General features: G+C 35.9%; 1 long non-coding RNA gene and 1 pseudogene across 1 annotated transcript; one reads left to right on the top strand and one right to left on the bottom strand.

Annotated features, from left to right (window-relative positions):
* Positions 1-8,314: 8,314 nt before the first annotated feature.
* LOC109803717 (large ribosomal subunit protein eL32z pseudogene) lies at positions 8,315-8,764 on the top strand (annotated as a pseudogene).
* Positions 8,765-10,064: 1,300 nt separating this feature from the next.
* Positions 10,065-11,607, bottom strand: LOC145958845 (uncharacterized). The gene is made up of 3 exons (XR_014434401.1): positions 10,628-11,607; positions 10,334-10,529; positions 10,065-10,220 (listed from the first exon to the last, which is right to left on the bottom strand). It is a non-coding gene; the product is annotated as an uncharacterized LOC145958845 (long non-coding RNA).
* Positions 11,608-25,622: the final 14,015 nt, after the last annotated feature.

Raw genomic sequence — 25,622 nt, 5'->3', positions numbered from 1 at the left:
AGGTAATCGATTACTTTAAAGAGGTAATCGATTAACACGATCTTTTTTCCTCTTGAAATCATCAGAATCAGTTTGGTAATCTATTACCACACATGGTAATCGATTATTCCAGTATCAATCAGTTTTTCAACATGAGTCAGGTAATCTATTACCAGTTCAGGTAATCTATTCCTTAACTCAGAAAATTTCTGATGTTTTCAAGTTTTCATTTAAAGTCTCAAACACTCAGTAAATTAATACTTCATGTTCTCAACAATGAATGAAATAAGAAAAATGAGTATTATGATATTTTCACCTTCATGTTAATTACTAATTTTTAACACATAACAAACAAACACATACAAGCCTAATCTTTTAAACAAACAATACATTATCCTTTTGACATAGGCTTAAAATAAAAAGCAACATGAGCAAAACATCAAAACTAAAACTTCTAGGGAACATCTTCCAGATGTAGATTCTTCAATCTTCAACAATCTCCCCCTTTTTGGTTTTGATGAGCCAAACTCTTCATGTTGACTTTCACGATCATCATGTTGTTTTGTTTCACTTGTTTGTTTGAAATTTGAACTTGAATTTGAACCTGCATATGTCTAGAACAAAAACTTCCATACAAAGCATTATGCAGTTCTATTTCCATTTCTTTCTTATACAATACATAAACAACCATATAAACATTTAATCAGTTTCTCATGAATTTCTCCCCCTGTTTGGCTTAACCAAACCAAAAAAACAGAGTAAACAGAGAAATAACATGATATTTATGCAACAAAAACAACAAGCACTTAATAAGACTTTCATCATATAAGCATTAAAAATGTTCAGAAGCATACAAATACTACAACTATTACAAACTTTAAGTCTGAAATATAAATCAAAGTATTTATGCAGAACAAATTAAAATGCAGTGCCTAAAATGTAATGCATAACTAAAGTTCTTCAGGGTTGGGTATGTTCATCGCATCCAGTCGTTCAGATATAGATTCAAAACAAGCCTTCAGCTCTTGATAATCTCTTCTCTGAGTTTCTCTGATGTCATCTAGCTTTGCCAGAACAGATAGCTCAAAAGTAGAAAGAGGCTTGGGCTCTTCAGCACCTTCCTCTTCTTCAGTTTGAACTTCAGGTTGAGACGGCTCTGTAGTCTCAGCAGTAGGAACATCTTCCTTTGCTATCCAACCAGCATCTGTTTTCACTAGCTTCATCATTTTCAGAGCTCTATCCTTGATATCATGAACATCTCTGGTGACCTCTCTTGCTTCACCAGTTAAGGGAACTTTATAGAACACCAATACCTTGCTTATGAACACAGCATATGGACACTTGCAGTCCATTAACCTCCTTGTCTTTAGCATTATGTCTTCTACCACATATACCCAATCAACTTGAATGTTGTTCTTAAAAGCTGCGAGCAGTGCCATATCTTCTTCACTGATTTGTGCGTGATTGCTCCCCCTTGCTGCCAGAATCCAGACAATTACATAATGTAGGAGTCTATCTTCCATTCGTAGACCTCCAGCATTATATGTAATTTTCCTCTTTTCTTTTCTTTTGTATTCTTTATTAGCCTCCCAGGCTGAAACATCCCTCAGCATACTCATAAAAAACGTATCTTTATCTATTGAGAAATTTTTCATCTTTAATTCATTGAAGGTAGGTTTAATACCATTTCTGGTTAATCCACCAATCTTCAAAAATACATCAGCAGATAGAGTAACTTTTATTCCTTTAACTTCTGAAACCAAAGCACCATTTTCATCTCTTCCCAAATTTGAGTAAAAGACCCTAACAAGATCAGGGTAGTACAATCCACTTAACCCAACAAATTTGCTAACTCCTTGACTAGATAACAGAGTAGGAAATGTAAAACCTTGCTCTATAAGCCAAGACGAGTAGAGTACCTTTGGAGCCACAATGTCTTTGCAAGCAAAAGACTCATTGAAAGTTTCCTCTTGAGACTTCCTTGTGAACCACGAATGAGAATATTCTTCTTCAAGTTCTGGACGAGAGGACTCTTGTTTCTTCTTTTTAGATGTACCTTGACCTTGAGTAGTAGGACGAGGGTAATCTCTGTTGGCTATGTGCTTTACACGCTTTCCTTTGCCAAGACTTTCCATGAATGGGGCTTAGGGTTAGGTTTTGAAATAGATTTTGAGATAGAAAAGGGAACCAGGGGTTTCGTTCGTTTTAGTTTGAAGTAAAAATGGAGAGAGTTTTGAATTAATTTGAATTCGAAACAGATTTAAAGAGGGTTTTTGAGTACAAAAAAACAGGGGTTCGCGTCAGGTAATCGATTAACCCAGTTGGTAATCGATTATCTCGCAACTGAAACAGGGTAATTATGCAAGTGAGTGAGTGGTAATCGATTAACCCGATAGGTAATCGATTATCACAGTGAAATGTGTGCAGATACAGGGCATACTGTGTTTTGTGTGATTTCCTATTATGAGTGCACATACATCAAGTTTAAACCTATAAGTGCTTAGCAATTTCATGCATATTCACACAATCATACTTTAATTATGAGATTTAGGATAGATTGGACTCACTAATGATACCAAGATTGGTTCTTAGCTTGAAAAATCTTTCCTTTGGTAGAGGCTTTGTAAAGATGTCAGCAAGTTGATCTTCTGACATTATGAATTTGATGTCACAGTCTCCTTTCTCTACATGATCTCTGATAAAGTGATGTCTAACTTCAATGTGCTTAGTTCTTGAGTGTAGAATAGGATTCCTTGAAATGTTAATTGCACTTGTGTTGTCACACTTCAGTGGTATGTGATCAATCTTCAAACCAAAGTCTTGAAGTTGATGTTTAAACCAAATTGACTGAGCACAGCAGCTTCCAGCAGCTATATACTCAGCTTCAGCAGTTGAGAGTGCTACACAAGCTTGTTTCTTGCTCTGCCACGATATGAGACATTCTCCAAACGTGTGGCACGTTCCACTTGTACTTTTCCTATCCAATTTACAACCAGCAAAATCGGAGTCAGAGTAACCAGTTAAAGATGGAGAAGTACCTTTAGGATACCACAATCCAACATTGATTGTGCCTTTCAAATACTTCAGTATTTTCTTTACAGCCTTCAGATGTGATTCCTTTGGTTTTGATTGGAATCTAGCACATACACATATACTGTACATGATGTCAGGTCTGCTAGCTGTTAGATACAGAAGAGATCCAATGATCCCTCTATACATTGATTCTTCAACATCTTTTCCTGCAATATCACTATCTAGATAACAATTAGTAGACATAGGAGTATTTGATATCTTACAATTCTCCATATCAAATTTCTTTAACAGTTCTTTGCTATATTTAGTTTGATGTAGAAAAATTCCATTTTCCATTTGTTTGACTTGTAGTCCTAGGAAGAAGCTTAATTCTCCCATCATAGACATATCAAACTCCTTCTGCATATTGGAAACAAATTCTCCACAAAGAGATTGGTTAGTTGATCCAAATATTATATCATCAACATAAATCTGAATCAGCAGAATATCTTTTGATTTTCTCTTTATGAAAAGAGTTTTATCAACATTACCTCTTTGAAAGTCATGAGTTAGTAGAAACTTACTTAGCCTTTCATACCATTTCCTTGGAGCTTGTTTCAGTCCATACAAAGCTTTCTTGAGCTTGTAATCATGCTTAGGTAATTTGCAGTCAACAAAACCAGGTGGTTGAGCTACATAAACTTCTTCATCAATTAGACCATTTAAAAATGCACTTTTCACATCCATTTGATATAGTTTGAAATCAAACACACAAGCAAATGCAAGTAAAAGCCTAACAGCTTCTAATCTAGCAACTGGAGCATATGTTTCACCAAAGTCTATACCTTCCTGTTGATTGTATCCTTTGGCTACTAATCTAGCTTTATTTTTAACTATAACACCTTCTTCATTTAGTTTGTTTCTGAAAACCCATTTTGTACCAATGACATTCATATTCTTATTGAAAGGAACTAAAATCCAAACATCATTTCTTTTGAATTGATTCAGTTCATCATGCATGGCCATTATCCAGAATTCATCTTTTAATGCATGTTCCACACATAATGGTTCAATTTGAGAAACAAATGCCATATCATCACTTAGAAGATTAAAAGAGTGTCTAGTAGAAACTCCCTTATTTATATCTCCAAGAATGTTATCCAGAGATAGATCTTTGGGTTTCCTCCATTCTTTGGGTAGTGATGTGTCTTCAGATGGTGTTTTCTGCTGTAGTTCCAGTTTTTCTTCTTCTTGTGTAATACTGTCACCTATCTCATCTTCATCATTAAGAGATTTTCCAACACTGCCTGAGCCTAGTATTCTGCCTTTGTTGTTATCTCCATATGTTACAGATCCTCCTTCTTTTTCCTGTAATGAGATAAATTTGCTTTTATCTCCTGTCATGTGTCTTGAGCAGCCGCTGTCTAAGTACCACATTGATTGCTTTGCTCTCAAGCACACCTGCAGCACAAGTTATTCAATTTGATTTTGGTACCCAATGGATCTTGGGTCCTGGAGAATCAGTGAGTACATAATCTAATTTCTTAATCCATTTATATTTTCCACTAGGAATGCTAAATTTCCTTATCATGCATCTGTAGTAGTTATGACCAGATTTCATACAATAGTTACATGAGTGGGAATTAATGGATTTCATAACATTAACATTCTGTTTTTCTTTATCCTTTGCTTTTAATGCAGCATACAATGTTTCACAGTTCTCACATGGTGACTTTAGTTTAGAGATATCTGAAAGTAGTTTCCTGTTATCATTCTCTAAATCAGAAATTTTATCTCTCATGTGTGTCATTTTCTTTTTGTAAACATTATTTGATTTTTCTAATTTCTTTGCTTCAGCATACAGTTCAGCAAATGCATTTTGCAATTCATCATACGAGTCAATAGTTGAGTCAGAATCATATACCTCATAATCTGAATTATGTTTGGTCATGAGACAGAGATTTGCTTCCTGATCCTCATCACTATCACTTGAAGTTGTTGAGGCATTATCTTCCCATGCTATGTATGCTTTCTTTTTCTTTGATCTGAACTTTTGTTTCGTCTCCTCATTCTTTTTCAGGCTTGGACAGTCAGCTCTCATGTGTCCAGCTTTTCCACATTCAAAACATTTGAACTTTGGAGATGAGTTTTCATTCTTCTTGAAGGATTTCTTCTGACTGGAGAATCTATTATTGTTGTTCTTCCTTCTCATGAATTTTCTGAAATTCTTCACCATTAGATTTAATTCTTCTTGTTCAGAACTTTCATTGCTGCTATCCTCTTCATCACTTGAGGATTCTTTTACCTTTAAGGCCAGACCTTTTGCCTTTTTATCTTTTTGTTCTTCATCAGCAATCCTTGACAGATCCATCTCATATTCTCTTAGCTTTCCAAATAACTCAGCACTTGTCATCTGAGCTAAGTTCTTTGACTCTGTAATTGCTGTGACAGTTGGTTGCCATCTTCTGTTTAGTGACTTCAGGATTTTGACATTTACTTCTTCTTCCACGAAGTCTTTCCCTAATCCTTTTAGGTGATTTATTATGTGAATGAACCTCTTTTGCATATCCATGACAGTTTCACCTTGATTCATTCTGAAGGTTTCATATTCCTGAATGAGTGTGTTCTTTCTAGCTCTTCTCACTTCTGGAGTTCCTTCATGTGTTACTTGGATTAAATCCCAAGCTTCCTTTGCTGTAGAACAAGCTGAAATTCTAAAAAATTCATCAGAATTTAGTGCAGAATGTATGATATTTAAAGCTTTTGCATCATTCTCTGCTCTTCTAATTTCACTTTGATCCCAGCTATCATATGGTTTCTCAATTTCTTTTCCTCCCTCTATCTTAGTGGGTATTTTGTAATCTGTGATTACAGCCTGCCAAATATTTCTATGAACAGATTCCATGAAAATTTTCATTCTAACTTTCCAAAAGGGATAGTTATCTCCACAAAACAATGGGGGTCTGTTTATAGAAGCACCTTCAGCAAACGGTAATTGATTACCAGCCATCTAACCTTTCTAAAGATCTAGTCTTGAATGTTTTACAAGATACAGCTCTGGTACCAATTGTTGGTCCCTACGGTTAGAATCTAGAAGGGGGGGTTGAATAGATTCTATGTTATTTTTCCTTTTCTTCTTTGCTTTCTAAATCTTTACCAAACAAATCTTGATTTAAAACAAACCTTTAAACAAAAAAGGTAATTCAGAGTTATAAATGCACAGCTTATCCAACAAGATTTGAATAACAAGATATGTAAAGATTGAATTTATCAATTACCAAGAATCTTTAAAGTTCAGTTTTAATCTTATTTAAAGATAATTTTCATGTGCAAGGAAACAGTTATTTCAGTTATATTCATAACGGAGATAATCTATTTCCTGTGATGGTAATCTATTACCACGAGTTAGAATAACTGAACTAATTGTTTCAGCTCCTGTTTTAATCTATTACCTAACATGGTAATCGATTAACACGATGCCAAAATAACACAAAACTCACATTTGGAACAGAGGTAATCGATTACTTTAAAGAGGTAATCGATTAACACGATCCTTTTTCCTCTTGAAATCATCAGAATCAGTTTGGTAATCTATTACCACACATGGTAATCGATTATTCCAGTATCAATCAGTTTTTCAACATGAGTCAGGTAATCTATTACCAGTTCAGGTAATCTATTCCTTAACTCAGAAAATTTCTGATGTTTTCAAGTTTTCATTTAAAGTCTCAAACACTCAGTAAATTAATACTTCATGTTCTCAACAATGAATGAAATAAGAAAAATGAGTATTATGATATTTTCACCTTCATGTTAATTACTAATTTTTAACACATAACAAACAAACACATACAAGCCTAATCTTTTAAACAAACAATACATTATCCTTTTGACATAGGCTTAAAATAAAAAGCAACATGAGCAAAACATCAAAACTAAAACTTCTAGGGAACATCTTCCAGATGTAGATTCTTCAATCTTCAACAGTACATCGTTATTATCATTGTCCACATTCAATCTAGGCATGCATGTGGAGAAGGAAAGAGTCTCATAAATGTCAAATGTTGAATCTTCATGGTCATGAGTGTCATGCATACTTTACCCTTGTAGAATAACTGACCGACTTTTGTTAGGAGGATCAATAACATAAAACAATTGTTGTATTTGGTCTATCATGATGAATGACTCATCTTTAGAACCTACCTTCTCCAAGTTAACTAAGGTAAAACCTAGATCATCAATCTTGACTCTAGTGTTACGATCAATTCACTTACACTTAAAAATTGACACTCTAAAACTTGTATAATCGACCAACCATATGTCTTCACTAGTGCAAAAATCACTTTTAAAATCGGGGTTTTAAAATCGGTTAAAAAATAGCCGATTTTAAAAGTGACGCAATGACAATTTTGTAAATAATGACACTATTTTTTAAATCAGTTAACTTTTAACCGATTTTAAAAGGTCTCTGAGGCTACTTTTAAGATTGATTATTTTAGAATCGATTTTATATGTAGTATATAAAATCAGTTCCTAAATGAATGATTTTAAAAAAGCTACTTTTAAAATCGGCTATTTAAGAACCGATTTTGTATACTACATACAAAATCGGTTCTTAAATAACTGATTTTAAAAATTATGTACTCAAGGAATAAACTCGTTCACTCTTGCGTGTGCTCTATCGCCTCCAATCTCTCATCTCTCTATCTAGGCCCGTCGTTCTCATTTCTGTCAGGCCCTCAATTCCTGCCTTTACTTTCTCGCGCTCTCATCAACTCTGTTGTGGTCGTAAGAGTCAAGTTTCTTTATATAGAAGACCTAATAGCCTCTAGCATCTCATTCTCTTTACAAGACTACTATATCAAGGTAACATCCATATTTCTTTGTTGCTTTATTCTCTACGCACACCGACATTCTCTATTGTTATGATTTTCAATCTTCATCTTTAGGTTATGCCATTGTGTTGTTAGATATTTTTTTTCTCTTTTCTTATATTCCTTTTGTTGCCCGCCTTTGCATTTTGTTGTACGAAAGAGACTTTTTGGAAAAAATGAATTTTTGCTCCATCCATGGAGTGTATGAATTTCTTGGAATGTAGATAGACCAAAAGAGGGAATGAAGGGATAATAATAGGAATTATAGTCCCGTTGGAAAAAGGGGCACCTATGGGAACATCTCTACTGACGAACCATTTCAATAGTAAGGGTGCTGCCGTGCCACGAGGCATGACCATAGAAGTAATGAAAAATAAAAAGTTACGTAGTTGGACCATTTGCTCTATTCGTTAGAGTTTCGCTTCTCTAGAGAAGATGAGACGCTAAAAATGAAAGATCGAGAGGCAATACCTTTAATCTCTATGAAGATCGGGAAGAAGCGCATGAAGAAGTTCACGTGCCCCAAAAGTGATCGCAAAATCTCCGTCAAGCCAAGTTTGGTGTGGACCAAAGGGTATTAACTCTCGTGTCAGGAGAAAGTTGAAGGGATGCAGTTTGATGCCCAACATTTTTTATGGTTTAGACAAGAAAACATGCCATATTTACCTAATGGTTTCAAGAAATTTGTTATGCACAATGGGAAAGACTTGGAACTTCTTATGATGCATAATAGGACATACTGTAATAAGATTGCTCACAGTGTGTCCACAAGGAAGAGGAAAGACTTAGTTGAAAGAGCTGTTCAACTTGATGTTGTTGCAAAAAACAAAGCAACCAGGCTTCATAGCTAGGAAGATGAACAAATCCCAATGAATGGGAGTGATATTTATGTTTTGTAGTGAGCTATGATTGATATCCTATATGGTAGCTTTTGATTGTTTTTGTTATTTTCTTGACGAAAATCTTGTTTCACGTCATACATTTTTTTATGTTGCTTACCGTGTGTTTGCATCCGCGTTTTAACGTGGTTTTTCACGTTCAACTTGAAGCAATGAATAGCTGCTTCTACGTAAATCCGTATGTAAACGTGGAGAGAGACGAAAGAATTACGTTTCAAAATGAAAAGCAAACACACACTTAGCCTTGCTGTTGCAAAATTTTTCACCCAATTTTGAGATTAAAAAATTGTTGAATTAGAAAGAGTAGTGATATTATGTAGATAATTTTTTTAAGTAATTGTACTTATACATAATTTTTTTATGTAGATAATTTATAATATATTTTTTTTATGTTGCTTATTACCTTGTTATTGCATATAAGTATGTAACTATACTAACTAGCATTTAACTACTCTGTTCTGATTTAGAAGCATAACTAAATATGATTACTCTATTATGATTCAAAATATGATTACTCTTCCAATATATAGGAAACATCTTACTCTAATGTGTACTGTAGCCTTTATGTTTTACATTACTATTACCTTGGGATGTTGTGTAGCATATCTTTCTACTAGTTACAAAATCATAGAAGCCATTTTACATGGTTTTTCTGTTGGTTACAAAATCCTATGCTATTATGAATATTGGAACAAATATACATGCTAAGAATCTATGTTTGACAAATATATTGTTGAAGCAGAGAGTGTACTCATATATTATGTTTGGTTGCATGTAACGAGGTGTACGTGTAAGGAAAATAGGTGTGTGCGCTGTCTAGGTGTCTACATTTGCTTTATTCTTTCTTACGCTGCTTCCACGTAACATTTTCATGCATTTATAATATATTACCCCATATTTCTCATAGGGAGTAATATTCTATATAAGCTGCATTGCAACATCATATATATAGCTCGAAAAATAATATTACTCATTATTCAGACATGTTGTGAAACAATTTTGTTTTTTTATTTCTCAAGTAAGACTAATAGATAGGATCAAGGGTCTAGACTCTTCTAGGTTTGGGCTCATCTCAAACGGACTAAGTTGGTTAATGGACCATTTTATGGGCTAATTCTTTGTATTTCTTTATGACCGGTGATAAACACACCTCCATTTTTATATAAATACACTTCCTTTTTTTTAATATATAAAATTTCTAAATTACCCTTATTTGCACCTCTTTTTTTTTTCTTCTTCCGTGCACCTCTCTTCTTCTTCCTCCTCCGCACGTACACCTCTCTTTTTCTTTCTCCTCGGCACACCTCTCTTCTTCTTCCTCCGCACGCACACATCTCTTTATAAGTTGTATCATTGACGTTGTTATATGCGTGAGGTTTACAAAATTATGCATACCTTTGAGATCTACTTTGGTACCAGCTAAAGCAGAAACAACATACAACCTGTTTTTCTTGTCCTGTTTAAATTAAAAAAAAGTGTAGCAATCAGAGCACAAAACGCATAACAATTTAAAACCAAAAAAGGATAAAGAATATATAGATTTCAAATTTCAGTTAAATTATAGCATACCTTGAGAAACAAGTTCTTGCTCAGCCCACCCCCCAAGTGTCCAACATATTGAGCCTGAAAAGTGAAAACGGATACTGAATCAGAAATATGAATATAAAATGAACAAGACATGGCAGATAATATTAAAGGATTTTATCTGAGCATCAACGGTCAGAACAACTGGATGCTCATACTGGGAAAATGGAATTTGAAGCTCCTGTGAAGAAAAGAGAAAAAAACGCAACAGTTAGTGAGGGGCAATGAGGGAAGCGAAGGTGCACAAAACAGAAATGTTGGAAGCTCGTTTTGTAAAACCTTCAAGCGCGCCAGAAGTTGTTCCTTTGAGAAACCCATGATGACTACGAGCGGCGAAATGAATGGTGATGGAGCCGGAGCGATTGCAATTCGCAGTGCAAAACAAACTACTGCGTTCCAATTCCAAACCCGAAAATAGTGTGTAATAATAATATGGGTTATGGGTTATGGGTTATGGGTCAGTCACTCAATGTCCACACCTCCAAACCCGTAAATCGTAATAACATTTAGGCAGATGATAAAGACACCAATGGTTTATGCTGGATGATGGGGAATCCATGGGATCAGTCTCTCCGGAAGAGAGGTGCGCGTGCGGAGAAGAAAGAAGAAGAGAGGTGTGCGTGCGAAAGAAGAAGAAGAGAGGTGTAAAAGAATAAGAGAGGTGTGCGGAGGAGAAAGAAGAAGAGAGGTGTCCGGAGGAAAATGAAGAAAAGAGGTGCAAATAAGGGTAATTTAGAGATTTCATATATTTAAAAAAAAAAGGGGTGTATTTATATAAAAATGGAGGTGTGTTTATCACCAGCCTTTCTTTATTTGAGTCTTAAGATTGTGTAAGCCAAAGACTAGAGATTGATTGAAATGTGAAACCGTAAATGCATATGAGTGACTAGTTTTAAGACATTTTTAAATTCTTGGTTAAATAATCTTGAAGCATTAAATTGTAAATGAACTTATTTTTGGCCCGATTTCATTTTTACTTTTCTTTTTCTTAAAAGGAGAAGCGGTGCCAAATATTATTAATAAAAATTCTTATTTTTTGCTGAGTTCTTTTTACTTCAAATAATTAATATATATTGTCTTACATGTAGAAGTTTTAAGTTTGATTTAAAGGGGGCGAGACATAAAAAATTAATAAACAAAATTTAAATTTCTACTTACATAAACACATGTAAGAGAAAAAAAATGATACTTTTAATTCTTATATTGATTTTTGCTTACTTATGTTGAGTTTTTTTTTTTTCCTTTTGATACCTCGTTGCTTTATATTTAATTAGGTATCTCTTATATTGACAAATTAGGTACATATTTGACTCACCATTGCTTTATATAGACAAATTAGGTACCCAACTTAGAAAATTAGATACCTTGTATGTATGTGTTATATATTTGTGTTTTATTAATAATTTGTGATATAATTAATGTCTTATTAATTTAGTGTTTAAAAAAATTAGGTACTTTATTTGATTTTTTATAAATTAATATGATGTTAAATTTATGCACGCATTGAGTGAACCTTAGTTTTCCCTTTGAAATTTAATACAAATGATTAAAATAGTGAGATTAACATTCATGGTCTATGTTTTTTTATTAAGAACAGAAGTTATGGATAAAAATTGATTATTGAATCGAAGTTGGATACATGCATCACATATGAGTGATCAATATGAGATTGGAGTAGAATATTTTATTGAATATGTAATACGGAATGCTAATGATGATATGAATGAAATGTTTTCTTTGTCCTTGTGTTAATTGTTGTAATACTCACTGGGATCCAAAAGTGATTGATCAAAGAATACTAGCGCTAATGGTGAAGTTAGCGAGCCAGGAGGTGTCGCCACCGGCCCGAAACGGGCTTTCGGCATTCGCGAAGGATGGTTGGACTCTTTTATTTGTTTAAAAATATGGATTGCTAGAATGACTTATTCTCAAACTGAGACCTCGTCAAACGAGCAATTTTATTAAAAGGCTCACCAATCCATGTTAATCCCAAGCGGGACCCTCCATGGATTAGCGGTTTTCATAAAAAGGAAGGGTTCATGGAGTCGCCACCAATGTTTTACTCAAAACATTGGAAAAAGAAATTTAAGGCAATCGATTCAAAAATCGACTTCGGCCATTACAACCAGAGTCGGGTAAGGGAGTCGGTTACGCGTGGGGAAGGTGTTAGCACCCCACAGCGCCCCTTCCGGGTTCCCTATGACAGATTATTTCTAAAAATAATAGTGCGAAATTACTAAATTACCCCTATTTATTCTAAACAATTTTAACTTAACTATCTACATGATGACAGTTAAATATACACACAGAAAGCAGTAAAAGAAAGGTCTTAAGAAGAAACCTTTGAAGCGTGCTTTTATATTCAAGTAAAACTGGGAAGCTTTTTGGCGTTCCCTCGCTCTACAAGCCCGCTCGCTCCCTCCTAGAAAATTTTAACTATGGAAATCCGGAGGATTTCCCTTCGACTCAGTTCGAGACTCAAGCAAAAAGCTCAGAACTCGAGAACTTTGTCGGATCAACTCTCCGAGTGATTTCTAGGCAGAGCACTGCTCAAAAAAAACCCAGAATACTCAAGAAGAGGGTTAAAACTCAGTGTGAAAGTGTGAAATGACGTCCCATTGACGTCATATTTATAGGGAAGAGGCTCAATACGGTTTATGAGGGTCAATACGGTCAACATTGAAATTTTGAACTAATACGGCCGTATTGAATTCAATACGGCCGTATTGAAGTTCAAAAAACCTCAATACGGCCGTATTGAAGTTCAGTGCGGCCGTATTGAAGTTCAGTGCAGCCGTATTGAATTCAATGCAGCCGTATTGAAGTCCAGAAACTTCAATACGGCCGTATTGAGTTCAGTGCGGCCGTATTGAAGTTCAAAATGTTCAATACGGCCGTACTGAACCTCTGGGAGGCCGTATTGGGCTTCTTTCCTCCCACTTTTCTTATTTTAGCTATCCTAAGACCTCTAGACCTATAGAGAACCCTCCTTGGGCCTTCTGGAAGTCCTTCTGGCTGATCTTCCTTCAGTCTTCGAGAGTCTTCAAGCTTTATTTCCGACCCGGACAATTTTAGGGGTCTACAGCTGCCCCCCCTTTACTTAGTCGGACGGCCTTTTGGTGTACCGGCTGACAAGTAAAGGAGTTGACCCAATTGTCCGGGTGATGTGCCAACCTTCTGACTTGTAGTGTCTTCCGGTGGAAAATTGTTGAGTAGCCTTGTCGCCACCGGCCCGAGACGGGCTTTCGGCACTCGCGAAGGATGGTTGGACTCTTTTATTTGTTTAAAAATATGGATTGCTAGAATGACTTATTCTCAAACTGAGACCTCGTCAAACGAGCAATTTTATTAAAAGGCTCACCAATCCATGTTAATCCCAAGCGGGACCCTCCATAGATTAGCGGTTTTCATAAAAAGGAAGGGTTCATGGAGTCGCCACCAATGTTTTACTCAAAACATTGGAAAAAGGGATAAGGCAATTGATTTTATAAATCAACTTCGGCCATTACAACCAGAGTTGGGTAAGGGAGTCGGTTACGCGTGGGGAAGGTGTTAGCACCCCACAGCGCCCCTTTCGGGTTCCCTATGACAGATTATTTATTAAATAATAGTGCAAAATTACTAAATTACCCCTATTTATTATAAGCGATTGTAAATTAAATATCTACATGATGATAGATTTAAATATACACACAGAAAGCAGTAAAAGGAAGGACTTAAGAAGAAACCTTTGAAGCGTGCTTTTATATTCAAGTAAAACTGGGAAGCTTTTTGGCGTTCCCTCGCTCTACAAGCCCGCTCGCTCCCTCCTATAAAATTTTAACTATGGAAATCCGGAGGATTTCCCTTCGACTAGGTTCGAATCTCCAAGCTAAATGCTCGGAATTCCAGAACTTCGTCGGATCGACTCCCAGAGAGATTTGTAGGGCAGAACACTGCTCAAAAACCCCAGAATACTCAAGGAGGGAGTCAAAACTCAGTGTAAAAGTGTCAAATGACGTCCCATTGACGTCATATTTATAGGGAAGAGGCTCAATACGGTTTATGAGGGTCAATACGGTCAACATTGAAATTTTGAACTAATACGGCCGTATTGAATTCAATACGGCCGTATTGAAGTTCAAAAAACCTCAATACGGCCGTATTGAAGTTCAGTGCGGCCGTATTGAAGTTCAGTGCAGCCGTATTGAATTCAATGCAGCCGTATTGAAGTCCAGAAACTTCAATACGGCCGTATTGAGTTCAGTGCGGCCGTATTAAAGTTCAAAATGTTCAATACGGCCGTACTGAACCTCTGGGAGGCCGTATTGGGCTTCATTCCTCCCACTTTTCTTATTTTAGCTATCCTAAGACCTCTAGACCTATAGAGAACCCTCCTTGGGCCTTCTGGAAGTCCTTCTGGCTGATCTTCCTTCAGTCTTCGAGAGTCTTTAAGCTTTATTTCCGACCCGGACAATTTTAGGGGTCTACAGCTGCCCCCCCTTTACTTAGTCGGACGGCCTTTTGGTGTACCGGCTGACAAGTAAAGGAGTTGACCCAATTGTCCGGGTGATGTGCCAACCTTCTGACTTGTAGCGTCTTCCGGTGGAAAATTGTTGAGTAGCCTCTCCAGGTTGTTGCATACCTCGGCGTTTCTGACAACCTCGGTAGCTAAGTTTACCCTCTCCAGGGTCAACTTCACTCGACGCCCGAGCCGGAAGTTGAACACCAACGTGCCTCTGACAACGCTGATGGTTGAGTACCGCCTCTCCAGGCCTAGCCTCACTCGACGCCCGAGCCGGAAGCTAGACACCAGTGTTAACATCACCGATGATTGAGTACTGCCTCTCCAGGCTCTGCTTCGGTTGTTTCTGACGACCTAGGCAGCTAAGTTTACCCTCTCCAGGGTCAACTTCACTCGACGCCCGAGCCGGAAGTTGAACACCAACGTGCCTTTGACGACGCTGATGGTTGAGTACTGCCTCTCCAGGCCCTGCCTCTCAACATGAGGTAGTTGAGTATTGCCTCTCCAGGCCCTGCCTCTTAACATTCAGCAGTTGAGTATTGCCTCTCCAGGCCCTGCCTCTTAACATTCAGCAGTTGAGTACCGCCTCTCCAGGCCCTGCCTCTTAACATTCGGCAGTTGAGTACCGCCTCTCCAGGCCCTGCCTCTTAACATTCGGCAGTTGAGTATCGCCTCTCCAGACCCTGCCTCTTAACATTCGGCAGTGTGAGTTTACCCTCTCCAGGGTTTTGAGATGATTTTTGTCTCCACAGTCCACAATGCTGCTTCGACGTTTTTTCTGATTTTGTGCCGCTGAGGGCTGGATAACGCAGGGATCCGACTAGGGGATGTGCAGTCATTCATAGGTTCCTGTGCCCCAACTTGCATTGCATTGTTGGTACCCATGGGGAATTTCTGACTCCTTGGGGTGTAGACACAGATGCTCTCTCTCTGAGTTGAGCGATGCCTTATGTTTAGCTGACGTCCTTTGACGTTGTGGAGTATCCCGGTTATCTTTATTCGGGTGTCTCTCTTTGATTTTTCTGATTTTTGTAGCCTCTGTGTAGGCTATTATCCACTGAGGGTATTCTGGATGTTGATTTTGATTTTGTCTCCACAGTCCACGATGCTGCTTTGACAATTGTTTTTGATTTTTGTGCCACTGAGGGCTGGATAACGCAGGGATCCGTCTAGGGGATGTGCAGTTACTCATAGGTTCTTGTGTCCCAACTTTCCTTTGCATAGTTGGTGCCCATTGAGGAATTTCTGTTTCCCTGGGGTGTAGACACGAAGATGCTCTTTCTGAGATGAGCGGTGCCTTATGATTGGCTGACGTCCTTTCGACGATGGTGGAGTATCCCGGTTATCCTTATTCGGGTGACTCTTTTTGTTTTTCTGGTTTTGTCGCCTCTGTGTAGGCTGTTATCCGCGGGGGGATTTTGTCATTGATTGTGATTAGCCTCTTCTGTTAGGCAGATCATCTTGACGCTTGATGTTTGGCCAAGAGCCGGATTCCACTTGGGGAATGATTATTGATCTTTTGATTTTTTTTCTTTTTGTAGGAATGCCTCTTGAGTAGGCGACTGGGGATTTGGGGATCTTATGTATCCCAGAGTATTATTTAGGAAGCCTCTACAGGCTTAGCCTCACTCAACGCCTGAGTTGGAGAGCTATCTTCCACTGAGGAAGTTTTAAGTCCTTTGACTAGATATACTGCTTGGGTGATCGTGTTTCCATTGGGAATTTTGTCGATCTTGCTTTGATAGCTCTCGCTGGGGATTGTTGAAGATTGAAGAATCTACATCTGGAAGATGTTCCCTAGAAGTTTTAGTTTTGATGTTTTGCTCATGTTGCTTTTTATTTTAAGCCTATGTCAAAAGGATAATGTATTGATTGTTTAAAAGATTAGGCTTGTATGTGTTTGTTTGTTATGTGTTAAAAATTAGTAATTAACATGAAGGTGAAAATATCATAATACTCATTTTTCTTATTTCATTCATTGTTGAGAACATGAAGTATTAATTTACTGAGTGTTTGAGACTTTAAATGAAAACTTGAAAACATCAGAAATTTTCTGAGTTAAGGAATAGATTACCTGAACTGGTAATAGATTACCTGACTCATGTTGAAAAACTGATTGATACTGGAATAATCGATTACCATGTGTGGTAATAGATTACCAAACTGATTCTGATGATTTCAAGAGGAAAAAGGATCGTGTTAATCGATTACCTCTTTAAAGTAATCGATTACCTCTGTTCCAAATGTGAGTTTTGTGTTATTTTGGCATCGTGTTAATCGATTACCATGTTAGGTAATAGATTAAAACAGGAGCTGAAACAATTAGTTCAGTTATTCTAACTCGTGGTAATAGATTACCATCACAGGTAATAGATTATCTCTGTTATGAATATAACTGAAATAACTGTTTCCTTGCACATAAAAATTATCTTTAAATAAGATTAAAACTGAAGCTTTTAAAAGAGAATTTTCACACACAGAAAAAAGAGAGATACTTACACGAACAAGAAAATTTTTTTTGAATACACATTACTGCAAAAGAGAAAAAGATTTTCTGAAAAAGAAAGAAAGAACATATCTGCTGAAAATCAACTTTTGGAAAAAGAAGTGTGCAAGATCAATTCAAGAAGATGAAGTTCATATAGAAAATTCATTCTAAACTGGTTTACGTTGTTGAAGATCATATCTACACGAACAGGTGTACTCGTTTCTGATCTTTTGTTATTGTTTGAATGGTTTTAACTCTTGAGATTAGAGAATCTCTGGAAGAGTTGTGTAAAGAGAAATCTTGAGATAGGTTTTTCTCAAGTAGGATATTGTGGGATCAATATTCTTGGGTTATATGTTTCTTGTGGAGTCAAGAAATGGTTTGTTAATCTTGTAGGTGTCAAGATTTGCTTGTTAAATTCATTGATTGGATATTGCTTGTGCAGGGTGCATGTAAAGAATATCAATAGTGGATTTGACTGGATTTAGAGGTGTATCTAAATCTGAAACTGGATGTAGGCCTTTGGATGGCTGAACCAGTATATATCTTGGTGCATGATTTTCTTAACTCTTACACTCTTTACATTCTGTATAAGTTTCTTGATTAATGTTGTATGAAGAAAAACATTATCTGCAGAAACTGAACTTTAAAGATTCTTGGTAATTGATAAATTCAATCTTTACATATCTTGTATTAATTGTGTTATTCAAATCTTGTTGGATAAGCTGTGCATATATAACTCTGAATTACTTTTTATGTTTAAAGGTTTGTTTTAAATCAAGATTTGTTTGGTAAAGATTTAGAAAGCAAAGAAGAAAAGGAAAAATAACATAGAATCTATTCAACCCCCCCTTCTAGATTCTAACCGTAGGGACCAACAATTGGTACCAGAGCTGTATCTTGTAAAACATTCAAGACTAGATCTTTAGAAAGGTTAGATGGCTGGTAATCAATTACCGTTTGCTGAAGGTGCTTCTATAAACAGACCCCCATTGTTTTGTGGAGATAACTATCCCTTTTGGAAAGTTAGAATGAAAATTTTCATGGAATCTGTTCATAGAAATATTTGGCAGGCTGTAATCACAGATTACAAAATACCCACTAAGATAGAGGGAGGAAAAGAAATTAAGAAACCATATGATAGCTGGGATCAAAGTGAAATTAGAAGAGCAGAGAATGATGCAAAAGCTTTAAATATCATACATTCTGCACTAAATTCTGATGAATTTTTTAGAATTTCAGCTTGTTCTACAGCAAAGGAAGCTTGGGATTTAATCCAAGTAACACATGAAGGAACTCCAGAAGTGAGAAGAGCTAGAAAGAACACACTCATTCAGGAATATGAAACCTTCAGAATGAATCAAGGTGAAACTGTCATGGATATGCAAAAGAGGTTCATTCACATAATAAATCACCTAAAAGGATTAGGGAAAGACTTCGTGGAAGAAGAAGTAAATGTCAAAATCCTGAAGTCACTAATCAGAAGATGGCAACCAACTGTCACAGCAATTACAGAGTCAAAGAACTTAGCTCAGATGACAAGTGCTGAGTTATTTGGAAAGCTAAGAGAATATGAGATGGATCTGTCAAGGATTGCTGATGAAGAACAAAAAGATAAAAAGGCAAAAGGTCTGGCCTTAAAGGTAAAAGAATCCTCAAGTGATGAAGAGGATAGCAGCAATGAAAGTTCTGAACAAGAAGAATTAAATCTAATGGTGAAGAATTTCAGAAAATTCATGAGAAGGAAGAACAACAATAAGAGATTCTCCAGTCAGAAGAAATCCTTCAAGAAGAATGAAAACTCATCTCCAAAGTTCAAATGTTTTGAATGTGGAAAAGCTGGACACATGAGAGCTGACTGTCCAAGCCTGAAAAAGAATGAGGAGACGAAACAAAAGTTCAGATCAAAGAAAAAGAAAGCATACATAGCATGGGAAGATAATGCCTCAACAACTTCAAGTGATAGTGATGAGGATCAGGAAGCAAATCTCTGTCTCATGACCAAACATAATTCAGATTATGAGGTATATGATTCTGACTCATCTATTGACTCGTATGATGAATTGCAAAATGCATTTGCTGAACTGTATGCTGAAGCAAAGAAATTAGAAAAATCAAATAATGTTTACAAAAAGAAAATGACACACATGAGAGATAAAATTTCTGATTTAGAGAATGATAACAGGAAACTACTTTCAGATATCTCTAAACTAAAGTCACCATGTGAGAACTGTGAAACATTGTATGCTGCATTAAAAGCAAAGGATAAAGAAAAACAGAATGTTAATGTTATGAAATCCATTAATTCCCACTCATGTAACTATTGTATGAAATCTGGTCATAACTACTACAGATGCATGATAAGGAAATTTGGCATTCCTAGTGGAAAATATAAATGGATTAAGAAATTAGATTATGTACTCACTGATTCTCCAGGACCCAAGATCCATTGGGTACCAAAATCAAATTGAATAACTTGTGTTGCAGGTGTGCTTGAGAGCAAAGCAATCAATGTGGTACTTAGACAGCGGCTGCTCAAGACACATGACAGGAGATAAAAGCAAATTTATCTCATTACAGGAAAAAGAAGGAGGATCTGTAACATATGGAGATAACAACAAAGGCAGAATACTAGGCTCAGGCAGTGTTGGTAACAATTCCAATACTCTCATTGAAAATGTCCTGAAAATCTCTTAATGATGAAGATGAGATAGGTGACAGTATTACACAAGAAGAAGAAAAACTGGAACTACAGCAGAAAACACCATCTGAAGACACATCACTACCCAAAGAATGGAGGAAACCCAAAGATCTATCTCTGGATAACATTCTTGGAGATATAAATAAGGGAGTTTCTACTAGACACTCTTTTAATCTTCTAAGTGATGATATGGCATTTGTTTCTCAAATTGAACCATTATGTGTGGAACATGCATTAAAAGATGAATTCTGGATAATGGCCATGCATGATGAACTGAATCAATTCAAAAGAAATGATGTTTGGATTTTAGTTCCTTTCAATAAGAATATGAATATCATTGGTACAAAATGGGTTTTCAGAAACAAACTAAATGAAGAAGGTGTTATAGTTAAAAATAAAGCTAGATTAGTAGCCAAAGGATACAATCAACAGGAAGGTATAGACTTTGGTGAAACATATGCTCCAGTTGCTAGATTAGAAGCTGTTAGGCTTTTACTTGCATTTGCTTGTGTGTTTGATTTCAAACTATATCAAATGGATGTGAAAAGTGCATTTTTAAATGGTTTAATTGATGAAGAAGTTTATGTAGCTCAACCACCTGGTTTTGTTGACTGCAAATTACCTAAGCATGTTTACAAGCTCAAGAAAGCTTTGTATGGACTGAAACAAGCTCCAAGGAAATGGTATGAAAGGCTGAGTAAGTTTCTACTAACTCATGATTTTCAAAGAGGTAATGTTGATAAAACTCTTTTCATAAAGAGAAAATCAAAAGATATTCTGCTGATTCAGATTTATGTTGATGATATAATATTTGGATCAACTAACCAATCTCTTTGTGGAGAATTTGTTTCCAATATGCAGAAGGAGTTTGATATGTCTATGATGGGAGAATTAAGCTTCTTCCTAGGACTACAAGTCAAACAAATGGAAAATGGAATTTTTCTACATCAAACTAAATATAGCAAAGAACTGTTAAAGAAATTTGATATGGAGAATTGTAAGATATCAAATACTCCTATGTCTACTAATTGTTATCTAGATAGTGATATTGCAGGAAAAGATGTTGAAGAATCAATGTATAGAGGGATCATTGGATCTCTTCTGTATCTAACAGCTAGCAGACCTGACATCATGTACAGTGTATGTGTATGTGCTAGATTCCAATCAAAACCAAAGGAATCACATCTGAAGGCTGTAAAGAAAATACTGAAGTATTTGAAAGGCACAATCAATGTTGGATTGTGGTATCCTAAAGGTACTTCTCCATCTTTAACTGGTTACTCTGACTCCAATTTTGCTGGTTGTAAATTGGATAGGAAAAGTACAAGTGGAACGTGCCACACGTTTGGAGAATGTCTCATATCGTGGCAGAGCAAGAAACAAGCTTGTGTAGCACTCTCAACTGCTGAAGCTGAGTATATAGCTGCTGGAAGCTGCTGTGCTCAGTCAATTTGGTTTAAACATCAACTTCAAGACTTTGGTTTGAAGATTGATCACATACCACTGAAGTGTGACAACACAAGTGCAATTAACATTTCAAGGAATCCTATTCTACACTCAAGAACTAAGCACATTGAAGTTAGACATCACTTTATCAGAGATCATGTAGAGAAAGGAGACTGTGACATCAAATTCATAATGTCAGAAGATCAACTTGCTGACATCTTTACAAAGCCTCTACCAAAGGAAAGATTTTTCAAGCTAAGAACCAATCTTGGTATCATTAGTGAGTCCAATCTATCCTAAATCTCATAATTAAAGTATGATTGTGTGAATATGCATGAAATCGCTAAGCACTTATAGGTTTAAACTTGATGTATGTGCACTCATAATAGGAAATCACACAAAACACAGTATGCCCTGTATCTGCACACATTTCTCTGTGATAATCGATTACCTATCGGGTTAATCGATTACCACTCACTCACTTGCATAATTACCCTGTTTCAGTTGCGAGATAATCGATTACCAACTGGGTTAATCGATTACCTGACGCGAACCCCTATTTTTTTGTACTCAAAAACCCTCTTTAAATCTGTTTCGAATTCAAATTAATTCAAAACTCTCTCCATTTTTACTTCAAACTAAAACGAACGAAACCCCTGGTTCCCTTTTCTATCTCAAAATCTATTTCAAAACCTAACCCTAAGCCCCATTCATGGAAAGTCTTGGCAAAGGAAAGCGTGTAAAGCACATAGCCAACAGAGATTACCCTCGTCCTACTACTCAAGGTCAAGGTACATCTAAAAAGAAGAAACAAGAGTCCTCTCGTCCAGAACTTGAAGAAGAATATTCTCATTCGTGGTTCACAAGGAAGTCTCAAGAGGAAACTTTCAATGAGTCTTTTGCTTGCAAAGACATTGTGGCTCCAAAGGTACTCTACTCGTCTTGGCTTATAGAGCAAGGTTTTACATTTCCTACTCTGTTATCTAGTCAAGGAGTTAGCAAATTTGTTGGGTTAAGTGGACTGTACTACCCTGATCTTGTTAGGGTCTTTTACTCAAATTTGGGAAGAGATGAAAATGGTGCTTTGGTTTCAGAAGTTAAAGGAATAAAAGTTACTCTATCTGCTGATGTATTTTTGAAGATTGGTGGATTAACCAGAAATGGTATTAAACCTACCTTCAATGAATTAAAGATGAAAAATTTCTCAATAGATAAAGATACGTTTTTTATGAGTATGCTGAGGGATGTTTCAGCCTGGGAGGCTAATAAAGAATACAAAAGAAAAGAAAAGAGGAAAATTACATATAATGCTGGAGGTCTACGAATGGAAGATAGACTCCTACATTATGTAATTGTCTGGATTCTGGCAGCAAGGGGGAGCAATCACGCACAAATCAGTGAAGAAGATATGGCACTGCTCGCAGCTTTTAAGAACAACATTCAAGTTGATTGGGTATATGTGGTAGAAGACATAATGCTAAAGACAAGGAGGTTAATGGACTGCAAGTGTCCATATGCTGTGTTCATAAGCAAGGTATTGGTGTTCTATAAAGTTCCCTTAACTGGTGAAGCAAGAGAGGTCACCAGAGATGTTCATGATATCAAGGATAGAGCTCTGAAAATGATGAAGCTAGTGAAAACAGATGCTGGTTGGATAGCAAAGGAAGATGTTCCTACTGCTGAGACTACAGAGCCGTCTCAACCTGAAGTTCAAACTGAAGAAGAGGAAGGTGCTGAAGAGCCCAAGCCTCTTTCTACTTTTGAGCTATCTGTTCTGGCAAAGCTAGATGACATCAGAGAAACTCAGAGAAGAGATTATCAAGAGCTGAAGGCTTGTTTTGAATCTATATCTGAACGACTGGATGCGATGAACATACCCAACCCTGAAGAACTTTAGTTATGCATTACATTTTAGGCACTGCATTTTAATTTGTTCTGCATAAATACTTTGATTTATATTTCAGACTTAAAGTTTGTAATAGTTGTAGTATTTGTATGCTTCTGAACATTTTTAATGCTTATATGATGAAAGTCTTATTAAGTGCTTGTTGTTTTTGTTGCATAAGTATCATGTTATTTCTCTGTTTACTCTATTTTTTTTTTGGTTTGGTTAAGCCAAACAGGGGGAGAAATTCATGAGAAACTGATTAAATGTTTATATGGTTGTTTATGTATTGTATAAGAAAGAAATGGAAATAGAACTGCATAATGCTTTGTATGGAAGTTTTTGTTCTAGACATATGCAGGTTCAAATTCAAGTTCAAATTTCAAACAAACAAGTGAAACAAAACAACATGATGATTGTGAAAGTCAACATGAAGAGTTTGGCTCATCAAAACCAAAAAGGGGGAGATTGTTGAAGATTGAAGAATCTACATCTGGAAGATGTTCCCTAGAAGTTTTAGTTTTGATGTTTTGCTCATGTTGCTTTTTATTTTAAGCCTATGTCAAAAGGATAATGTATTGATTGTTTAAAAGATTAGGCTTGTATGTGTTTGTTTGTTATGTGTTAAAAATTAGTAATTAACATGAAGGTGAAAATATCATAATACTCATTTTTCTTATTTCATTCATTGTTGAGAACATGAAGTATTAATTTACTGAGTGTTTGAGACTTTAAATGAAAACTTGAAAACATCAGAAATTTTCTGAGTTAAGGAATAGATTACCTGAACTGGTAATAGATTACCTGACTCATGTTGAAAAACTGATTGATACTGGAATAATCGATTACCATGTGTGGTAATAGATTACCAAACTGATTCTGATGATTTCAAGAGGAAAAAGGATCGTGTTAATCGATTACCTCTTTAAAGTAATCGATTACCTCTGTTCCAAATGTGAGTTTTGTGTTATTTTGGCATCGTGTTAATCGATTACCATGTTAGGTAATAGATTAAAACAGGAGCTGAAACAATTAGTTCAGTTATTCTAACTCGTGGTAATAGATTACCATCACAGGTAATAGATTATCTCTGTTATGAATATAACTGAAATAACTGTTTCCTTGCACATAAAAATTATCTTTAAATAAGATTAAAACTGAAGCTTTTAAAAGAGAATTTTCACACACAGAAAAAAGAGAGATACTTACACGAACAAGAAAAATTTTTTTGAATACACATTACTGCAAAAGAGAAAAAGATTTTCTGAAAAAGAAAGAAAGAACATATCTGCTGAAAATCAACTTTTGGAAAAAGAAGTGTGCAAGATCAATTCAAGAAGATGAAGTTCATATAGAAAATTCATTCTAAACTGGTTTACGTTGTTGAAGATCATATCTACACGAACAGGTGTACTCGTTTCTGATCTTTTGTTATTGTTTGAATGGTTTTAACTCTTGAGATTAGAGAATCTCTGGAAGAGTTGTGTAAAGAGAAATCTTGAGATAGGTTTTTCTCAAGTAGGATATTGTGGGATCAATATTCTTGGGTTATATGTTTCTTGTGGAGTCAAGAAATGGTTTGTTAATCTTGTAGGTGTCAAGATTTGCTTGTTAAATTCATTGATTGGATATTGCTTGTGCAGGGTGCATGTAAAGAATATCAATAGTGGATTTGACTGGATTTAGAGGTGTATCTAAATCTGAAACTGGATGTAGGCCTTTGGATGGCTGAACCAGTATATATCTTGGTGCATGATTTTCTTAACTCTTACACTCTTTACATTCTGTATAAGTTTCTTGATTAATGTTGTATGAAGAAAAACATTATCTGCAGAAACTGAACTTTAAAGATTCTTGGTAATTGATAAATTCAATCTTTACATATCTTGTATTAATTGTGTTATTCAAATCTTGTTGGATAAGCTGTGCATATATAACTCTGAATTACTTTTTATGTTTAAAGGTTTGTTTTAAATCAAGATTTGTTTGGTAAAGATTTAGAAAGCAAAGAAGAAAAGGAAAAATAACATAGAATCTATTCAACCCCCCCTTCTAGATTCTAACCGTAGGGACCAACAGGGATTTGTTCCGTGAGCTTGAGTTGAGATATCTCTGGGGAGTATTATTTCTGCGAGCCTCTCCAAGCTCAATTATTCTGTATGATGAATTGGTTTTTTGTTCAGCCCGAGAATGCGAGCTGAGACGTCTTTTGGAGAGTATTATTTCGGCAAGCCTCTCCAGGCTTAATTA

This window comes from Cajanus cajan, chromosome 6, assembly GCF_000230855.2.
Source record: "Cajanus cajan strain Asha chromosome 6, NIPB_CcT2T_4, whole genome shotgun sequence".
In the NCBI taxonomy this organism is placed as follows: domain Eukaryota; kingdom Viridiplantae; phylum Streptophyta; class Magnoliopsida; order Fabales; family Fabaceae; genus Cajanus; species Cajanus cajan.
This window is presented reverse-complemented; position numbering and strand designations above follow the sequence as displayed.